The 8,642-nt window shown below is 46.6% G+C and overlaps 1 non-coding gene and 1 pseudogene across 1 annotated transcript; both read left to right on the top strand.

Moving 5' to 3' along the window:
• The first annotated feature begins 677 nt into the window (after positions 1 to 677).
• On the top strand, positions 678 to 2,538 carry LOC128094459 (40S ribosomal protein S2-like; annotated as a pseudogene).
• Positions 2,539 to 5,180: 2,642 nt separating this feature from the next.
• Positions 5,181 to 5,286, top strand: LOC128095775 (U6 spliceosomal RNA). The gene has a single exon (XR_008213379.1). It is a non-coding gene; the product is annotated as a U6 spliceosomal RNA (small nuclear RNA).
• Positions 5,287 to 8,642: the final 3,356 nt, after the last annotated feature.

Genomic DNA, 8,642 nt, shown 5'->3' with positions numbered 1-8,642 from the left:
GACTCAAACTTTGATTCTGTCTGCCTCTGCATCTTGAAAGCTAGGGTTACAGGGGTGCACCATCACACCTAATGACATCACTTATTTTCAGTTTGAGAACACTGAGACCCAAGACTGTAAACGACTTCCTGAGTGACCAGGTGTCCTCAGCCCCCAGCTCTAGCCACTTTCCACACCACTGCCCCATGTCATGACTGCACACTAGTACCCAGGGACAGGAGTGATGCAGGCTTAAAGACCCCACGGAGACAAAAACCACTTACCCCTTTCAAATGGGGCGTGGGGGTTGGGGGTGACACATGCCAGTAAACAGGTGGAGGCAGGAGGCTAAAAATAAGTTTGAGGCCAGCCTGGGCGACATGAGACCCTGTCTCAAAGCAAAAATAAAACAACCAACCACCACCACCACCAGAAACCCATCCCACCCCCATCACTTTCAAGCAAAGGGCAAAAACAATAAATTAAGTCTAGAGACCAAATTAACATGAAAGGATCGTCAGTTAAAAAGTTCCAGAACAATACGATTTCTGGCTTCCTTTCTTCTTCTTCTTCTTCTTCTTCTTCTTCTTCTTCTTCTTCTTCTTCTTCTTCTTCTTCTTCCTCCTCCTCCTCCTCCTCCTCCTCCTCCTCCTCCTCCTCCTCCCCTCCTCCTCTTCTTCTTTTTCAGAAAGCACCAAATGGCAAATGACACCTGGACAGCAAGAGGGCCCAGAGGACCTGGAAGCCCAGGATTCGGAGGCTGCAGCAGCAGCAGCAGCAACCAAGGAGGATTAGGTAGCAGTTTTAGGAGGTCATGGTTGAGGTGGAAGCTGAGGGTGTGGGGTTTGTAAAGGTAAAGGAGCTGAGGCAAGGAGTGGATCCTCGTCACCAAGGTTCACATGGTTAAGGACATGAAGACCAAGGCCCTGGAGATCTACTCGTTCTCTCAGCCCATTCAAGAACCCGAGATTATTGACTTCTTCCTGGGTGCATCCCTAAAAGATGACATTCTAAAGATCATGCCAGTGCAGAAGCAGACTAGGGCTGGCCAGTGGACCAGGTTCAAGACTTTTGTCCCTTTTGGGGATGACAATGGTCGGTCATGCTGGTCTTGGTGTTAAGTGCTCCAAGGAGGTAGCCACTGCCATCCGAGGGGCCATCATCTCAGCCAAGCTGTCCACTGTCCCTGCGTGGAGAGGCTACTGGGGGAGCACAGTTGGCAAGCCCCATTGTGGTGGTTTGAAAGAATATGGCTCCCATGGGGAGGGGCACTATTAGGAGGTGTGGCTTTGTTGGAGTGGGTGTGGCCTTGTTGAAGGATGTGTGCTGCTGTGGGAGTGGGCTTTGAGGTCTCCTATGCTCAAACTATGCCCAGTGTGGACACAGACTGCTTCTGCTCCCTGCAGATCAAGATGTAGAACTCTCCAGCACAATGTCAGCCTGTATGCCATCCGCCATGATGATAATAGATAATGGACTATAAGCTAGCCACAACTAAATGTTTTCTTTTAAAGAAAGAATTGTCAGAGATGGAGAGATGGCTCAGAGGTTAAGAGCGCTGACTGTTCTTCCAGAGGACCCAGGTTCAATTCCCAGTATCCACATGGTGGCTTAAAACTGCCTGTAACTCCAAAATCTGGCACCCTTACACAGAAGCACATGCAAGCAAAACACCAATGCACATTAAAAAGAAAAAGAAAAAAAATTGTGTCTCTTCACAGTAATAGAAACCCTAACTAAGACACCCATACTGTTCCAGGCAAAGTAATAGGCCTCTGTGTCTCTGTGTTGGTATGTCTTATCCCTGCCCCAGAGGCTCTGCTCTGTAGATGTAACCAACCGTCGTATTAAATAAGAAACACAGAACCAATGCAAAGAAGAAAGCAAAGAGATCAGAGCTAAGAGCCTTAGCAGCCTGCTGCAGCTAGCCTCTTCAGCCAAGAGACCTCTCCGAAAGAGAGCTACTTCCTGTCTGTTTGTCTTTATATAGACTTTCTGTTCTGCCTTCTCATTGGTTGTAAAACCAACCACATGACTGCCTCGTCACTGCCTCTCTGTAGAGACTTCCAGGTCTTCTATGGTTGGGATTGAGATTAAAGGCGTGTGTCTCCAATGCTGGCTGTATCCTTGACCACACAATTCTACTTAGTTCTGCCTACCAAGTGCTGGGATTAAAGGCGTGCACCACCACCGCCCAGCTTTTGCTATGGCTCTAATAGCTCTGACCCCCGGGCAACTTTATTTATTAACATGCAATTAAAATCACATTTCAGTACAAATAAAATACCACCATACTGCTCTTGTGCCCAAGAAGGCACTGATGATGGTTGATACTGATGACTGCTACACAGCAGCCAGAGGGTGCACTGATACCCTGGGCAACTTTGCCAAGGCCACCTTTGATGCCATCTCTAAGACTTACAGCTACCTGACCCCAGACCTCTGGAAAGAGACTGTGTTCACCAGTCTCCTTATCAGGAATTCACTGACCATCTTGTGAAAACCCATACCAGTGTCTCTGTTCAGGGGCCTCAGGCCCCAGCTGTGGCCAGTACATAATGGTTTTTAAACAAACAAACAAACAAACAAATAAACAAACAAAAAAGTGAATACAATCTGTTAAAAAATAAATAGAAATAATAATAATGTTTCTGCTGTCCTCGATCACCTGTTTCGCCCCTTCCATTCTGGGGCTCTTTCCGTGTGTTTAAGGAAATCCTTCATTCAGGTGCAACTTTGTTTCAATTCTGAGTCAGCCTTGAAAGTCAGTTTCACTTTCAAATCCCTGCGTAGTAGTCTGGTACAAGGTTGAGTAAGAGTGGAAGGGAAAACTGGAGGGTGGGGCAGGGTGGGGCGAATGAGAAATAGCTTGTTCTGAGGACGCCACCAGGGAGTAACAGGCGGTAATTAATAACATGGCGGCCAGAGTCACACTCCCAATGTTGTAATTAAAGGGCTTCCTCCTCGTGGCTTACTCTCTAGGGCCCCCTGGAGGCACGCATGGACTTTAACTTTTCTGTCTGAAGCTGTTCGCATCCATTGGTGGCGACAGGAAGGTCAGGTCCTCAGAGAATCAGACAGTAACAATAACACAAACCCAACAATAACCACCCCTGGGCGGCTGGACTGGCTTTGGTAAGTTTGTACATCAGAAAGTTCCAGACACATCCCAGACTGAATTTTTATAGTCTAGGTCAGGGCTTTTGTCAAGAGAGTGGGGTCTGGAGAGAGCAGCTTCAAGATTAGCATATAGTAGAAGCCAATTAATAGAAGATAGCAAAACCTTCCCTAGGTGGACTACATGCAACAGACGGAGCATGTGAGAGAAAAATCTGAGCTACATAAACTCGGGAGTGCCGTATAGGTAACTACAAAGGGTGGGAAGCCTCCTGGTCCAGAACTTTTGAGTGAATATGTCTTTCTGTTTCTTTTTTTTTTTTTTTTTTTGGTTTTTTGAGACAGGGTTTCTCTGTGTAGCTTTGTGCCTTTCCTGGAACTCGCTTTGTAGACCAGGCTGGCCTCGAACTCACAGAGATCCGCCTGCCTCTGCCTCCCGAGTGCTGGGATTAAAGGCATGCGCCACCCCCACCCGGCTAGCCTTTCTGTTTCTTAATAAACTGTTTCTGTTTCTATGACTATTATTAACCATTTATCTGTTATGTACCTGGGATGCAGGGACCTGGAACCTCAGCGGATACCCCTAGGACTCTGATCCGTACCCGAAACATTTTCATATTTTAGTGTATCAGGAGGGTTGCCCAGGTTAATGTGCAGTCTGCCTGAGCCCTGGGGCCAGGCCTGGGATTCTGAATTTCTCCTGAGCGCTCAGATGATGCTGTTATTGTGGCACAGGGTGGTGGGTCCTAAGGTAGACTTGCAAGAATTACCGACAGTACGGATGCCTGGGTCTGAGCTTTGGGTTGGTAAGGAAGATGGACCATTAGGATTGTTCAGTGCTCCCAAGAAGATTCTGGTGTGAAGTAGGGTCTGATATACATTAGCTTGAGGCAGTAGCTCCCCAGTGTCAGAGAAAACAGTCTGAGGGACTAGGCATGCAGCTTGATTGGCAGAGTGCCTGCTTCACATACAGGAAGCCCTGGGCTCTATCCTCAGTACCAAATAAACACCTGGCATGGTGGCACACCTGTAACCCCAGTACTTGGGACATAGAGACAAGAGATCAATGTCATCCTCAACCACATAGTGAATTTGAGAGCAGCCTGAGTTACAAGAGACCCTGTCACAAACAGAGTCAAGTAGATTAGTTTAAAAAAAAATGGTAGCTAGCCTGCTCTCCTGAGATGATTCAGAAGGCCTGGGCATGGCTTGAGGATCTTCATTTCTAACAGGGTACTGCTAAAGCTGCCAGTCGTGAAGGGGTTCACACATAGAAAGACTGCTGAGTATCACTGTGCAACCAATGGTAATCAGTCGGTGGCCTCTGTAAGACTTACTAGCGGTCTGATTTATCACTCCATGTGCCTTAGATCAGGACAGTGGCTCCCCCGTAGAATAGAGAGCAGTGGCCTTGTCCCCAGTGGGTGAAAAATAGGATTCTGGCATTTAGAAAGCTAAGGTCCCTCACAACCAAGTCAGGACCATGGTAGAATACCTACCCTTGCGGAAGGAGGGCTCAGCTACCTATTGTATAAGCAAAGAGTGGAGGAAGTGAGCCACAACCAACCCAGGGACATGAGATGTCCAAAGGAAGAGTTCTCTTTTGGGGACCAGAACGTTCCATGTCATGTCGCTGAGAACTTGGAGGTCATTATTCTGAGTTATTTCTCAAATCACTGCAATGTTTTCTCCAGTTTTCATGTTCCTCACAACAGTTAAAAGGAGGAGGAGGAAGATGATGAAGAGGAGGAGGGAGGCAGAGGAGGAATCAAAAGAAGAGTCAGAAGAGGAAGAGGGGGAAACGGAGGAAAAGGAGACAGATGTGGTGCTGTGGTCCTATATCATCTATTCCGGAGGCTGAGTGAGCCAGAGCCTTTGAGGTCAGGAGTCTGAGGCCAGCCCGGGTAACAGTGACTCCTGTGTTAAAAGAGAGAGGGAGAGGGAGGGGCAGAGAGTAGGGGGGGGAGAAGAAAAAGAAAGAAAGCACTATGCTACACATACAACTAAGCTTGAAGATGGCGCAGAGATGAGGCCCAGCAACTGATAAAAATATCATTTTTATAAAATTCTATGAAAAATGTATGTGCTTCTGGCTTTGGCAGCATGCCTCTAAAATTGGAACAATGACAGAGATTAGTACGGCTCCTGTGTAAGGACGACATATAAATTCTTGAACCCTTCCACATTTTAAAATTTAGTCCTTGTTCAAGAAACATTCATTTTTATCTTTCTCTAAGACATTTCCTTTGCCTACTTATTTTTAATTTCTTTCAGGGACATCTTCCTGGCCATTAGCCTGATCCGGGAGGCACTGTTAATCCTCAGCAGAAAACAGCCCTAAAGCTGTGGAAAGACACTTACCATCTATGAAGCACCTGCATTCTCCAGGCATCCAGCAGACCTCTTCCCATTCTCTGAGACCTCATCACTGTACTCGGAAGTTCTTCGGTCACTGGGAGCAGAACTGTATGATGCATCTTCCTAGAAAGTTCGCAAACATTTCTTTTGGAGGAGCGGATGAGGATTGACACTCAGGGCTTTGCCATGCTGAGCATATGCTGTACCCCTGGAGCTATACCCCTCAGCTCCTGCAAACATACTTTAAAGCTGAAGGACCTACTTAGATAAAGCACTGCTACAGAGAAAATGATGCACATATTTAGCTAGAGGTCTGAGAAGCGGGTGGGCCATTAAGTCGAAAACTTGGGCCGTTAAGCCATAGAAATTCTCAGGATATCTCATGCTGGTCATCAAACTCCTGCAGAGAGTTGGTTATTTAATTATGCCACAAACAGAATTTTTACAATATGTTTCTAAATAGCTTTTTCAGGCCTGTTGGAGTCTTGGGCTGATTTGATGTATGGTGAGTCTAATTTTTGCCTGCTGATGGGGAGCTTTAAATATTGCTTTTTGTTCTGTTCTGTTCTGTCATTCGCAGACTATAAATTGCATGGCAGAACAGAACCATGTATTAGGCAAAGGATCATTTTTTTTCTCTCTAAAATACCATGTCAAATATTGAACTTGAAAATTAATATGTGGGCTGGAGAGATGGCTCAGAGGTTAAGAGCACTGGCAGCTCTTCCAGAGGTCCTGAGTTCAATTCCCAGCACCCACAGGGTGGCTCACAACCGTCCATAATGAGATCTGGCGCCCCCTTCTGGCGAGCAGGCACACATGCAGACAGAACACTGTATACATAATTGTTGTGGGAATTCATTCCTTTCAGCCAATGGCTTTGAGGTAGAAAGCCCTAGGGCGTGGCCTCGCCTGCATACGTGACCGCTTAAGATCAGAGGAATAGGGGTCGCACTCAGGCTCTCTTGGGTGGACCGAGCAGGATGGTTGGTTCCCACCACCCCTGGGCAGAACGGAGAACGACAGCTGGATAAGCAGCAGCGTCCACTTTGTTCTGTATCTGTGAGAGTATCATCCATTTTATACCTCAATAAATCTTGAGATCTTTTCACAGACTCTTGTGGGTTGACGTAACAGATAATAAATAAATAAATCTTTAAAAAAAATAAAAGAAAATGAATATGTTTGGAGCTGGAGAGATGGCTCAGTGGATAAGATTGGGTGTTGCACAAACACAAAGCCCACATTAAACAACAAAGCCCACATTAAAAAGAAAGCCAGACATAGCGGTGTGGGGCCTCCAGCCTCACTCAGTGCTGTGTCGGGTGGAGACGGGTGGCTCGCTGAGGCTTGCTGGCTGCCAGCCTAGCTCAGCTTCAGTGAGAATCCTCATCTCACAGGGATACAGTGAAGAAAGATAGAACAGACATCCAGCTTCCTCCTCTGAGTCTTCAGGTGCACACTTGTGCATACACCACACACACACACACACACACATTCACCACATACACACATCACACATACCACATACATACACCATACACACACACACACACACACACACACACACACACACACACTACAATATACCACACACACATACATCATACACACACACACTACACATACACCACCCACACACCACACACATGTACACCACCCATACATATACCACATACACATACCACACATAACCACACACAGACACACCACACACACACACACACAACCACACAAACATATACCACATATACACATAACACACACCCCACACATAACACACATACACCACACACATACCACACACACTTACTACACACACACATACCACACACACACCACACATATAACACACACACACACACACACACACACGTACTTATACCACACACACATACACACACCATACACCTTTATTAGTGAGTAACGTTCACATACCTGATCAATAGGTTCTAGGCTCCTGTACATGTCAAACCCTGGGTTTCTAATATTGATCAAAGAAGACACAGTCCCCTTAACAGAGCTTCCGGGCTGGAGCAGAAGAGAGGCCACACGCCAGCAGGCAACATTAAGCTGTATATTCACTTGTCTCCTTTTCTGTGTATATAACCCCAAGATGCAGAATTGAGCGAAAACCACAGGCTCTCAGTTACAATGGAAGTCCAGAGATGGTGGCTTCAGCTGGGCCATGAAGGTAAGGAGAGGGCAGTGCTGTGTGACAGGGCACTGAAGACAGATGGAAGAAATGCACCCAAGAGAGGCTGTGGAAGTCCTCTGTGTTGGGCCGTTGGCTTGTTTGTGTGGGTGGGGCAAGGCCCAAAGGTTCTGAACACCACAGACCTCGCTAACAGACTCTCCTCTGTTCTCACTGGAGGTTCTGTGTTCCTGCCTCACTGACAGGTGGACATGCTTTCGGTGCTCAATCCTGACAAAAAGTTTCCTTGTACCTAAGATGTAGGATTAGTGTGCAGGGAGACTCGGAGACGCCTGCTACCCTTGGAGACAGCATTTACCTTCAGCAGCTTTAGGGTGCGCACAGGAGCAGGTCAGTTGGACTCTCACATCTGCCTTCCTTCAGCAATTTATCCAATGCTCCAGGCATGTGCTCCCATGGCTCCTCACACGAGGCAGGAATAGAAGCAATGGGGGCCTCTTTAACAAGATCATAGAGAGCTTGGGTCAATCTAGAACACAAAATGTGACTCTGTCTCAAAAAAAAAAAAAAAGCCTTTAATTAAAAAAATAAATAAGGGCCAGAGAGATGGCTCCTCCCGTAAAGGTACTTGCCACCAAATCTGACAACCTGAGTTTGATCTCTGGAGAGCACCTGGAGGAAGGAGATAAACACCTCCTGCAAGTGGTCCCCTGATCTCTATAAAGGCCATGGAGGGCATGCATATGCATGTGTGGATGCCCACACACACATGCACAAATACATGAATACAACTTAAAAAATAGATGCTTAGGCCCCACCACAGATGGTTTAAGACTGAATTCTTCAATCTGGAAGCTCTATATCTTATTGTTTATTTTTCTGGTGCAAGGTGGACATTTCACACTCAAGCTATGGCACTCCATCTCCTGGATAGAGCCTGTCTCTAGCTGCATTTCTGTTGCTGGGATAAAATACAACTTAGAGGGAAGGGTTTCTTTAGCCCACAATGCCAGGTTACAGTCCATCACAGCTG

Source organism: Peromyscus californicus, unplaced genomic scaffold, assembly GCF_007827085.1.
Source record: "Peromyscus californicus insignis strain IS unplaced genomic scaffold, ASM782708v3 Scaffold_4__1_contigs__length_199733344, whole genome shotgun sequence".
Classification (NCBI taxonomy): Eukaryota; Metazoa; Chordata; class Mammalia; order Rodentia; family Cricetidae; genus Peromyscus; species Peromyscus californicus.
Note: the sequence above shows the minus strand (reverse complement) of the source record. Positions and strands in the feature narration are given on the sequence as shown.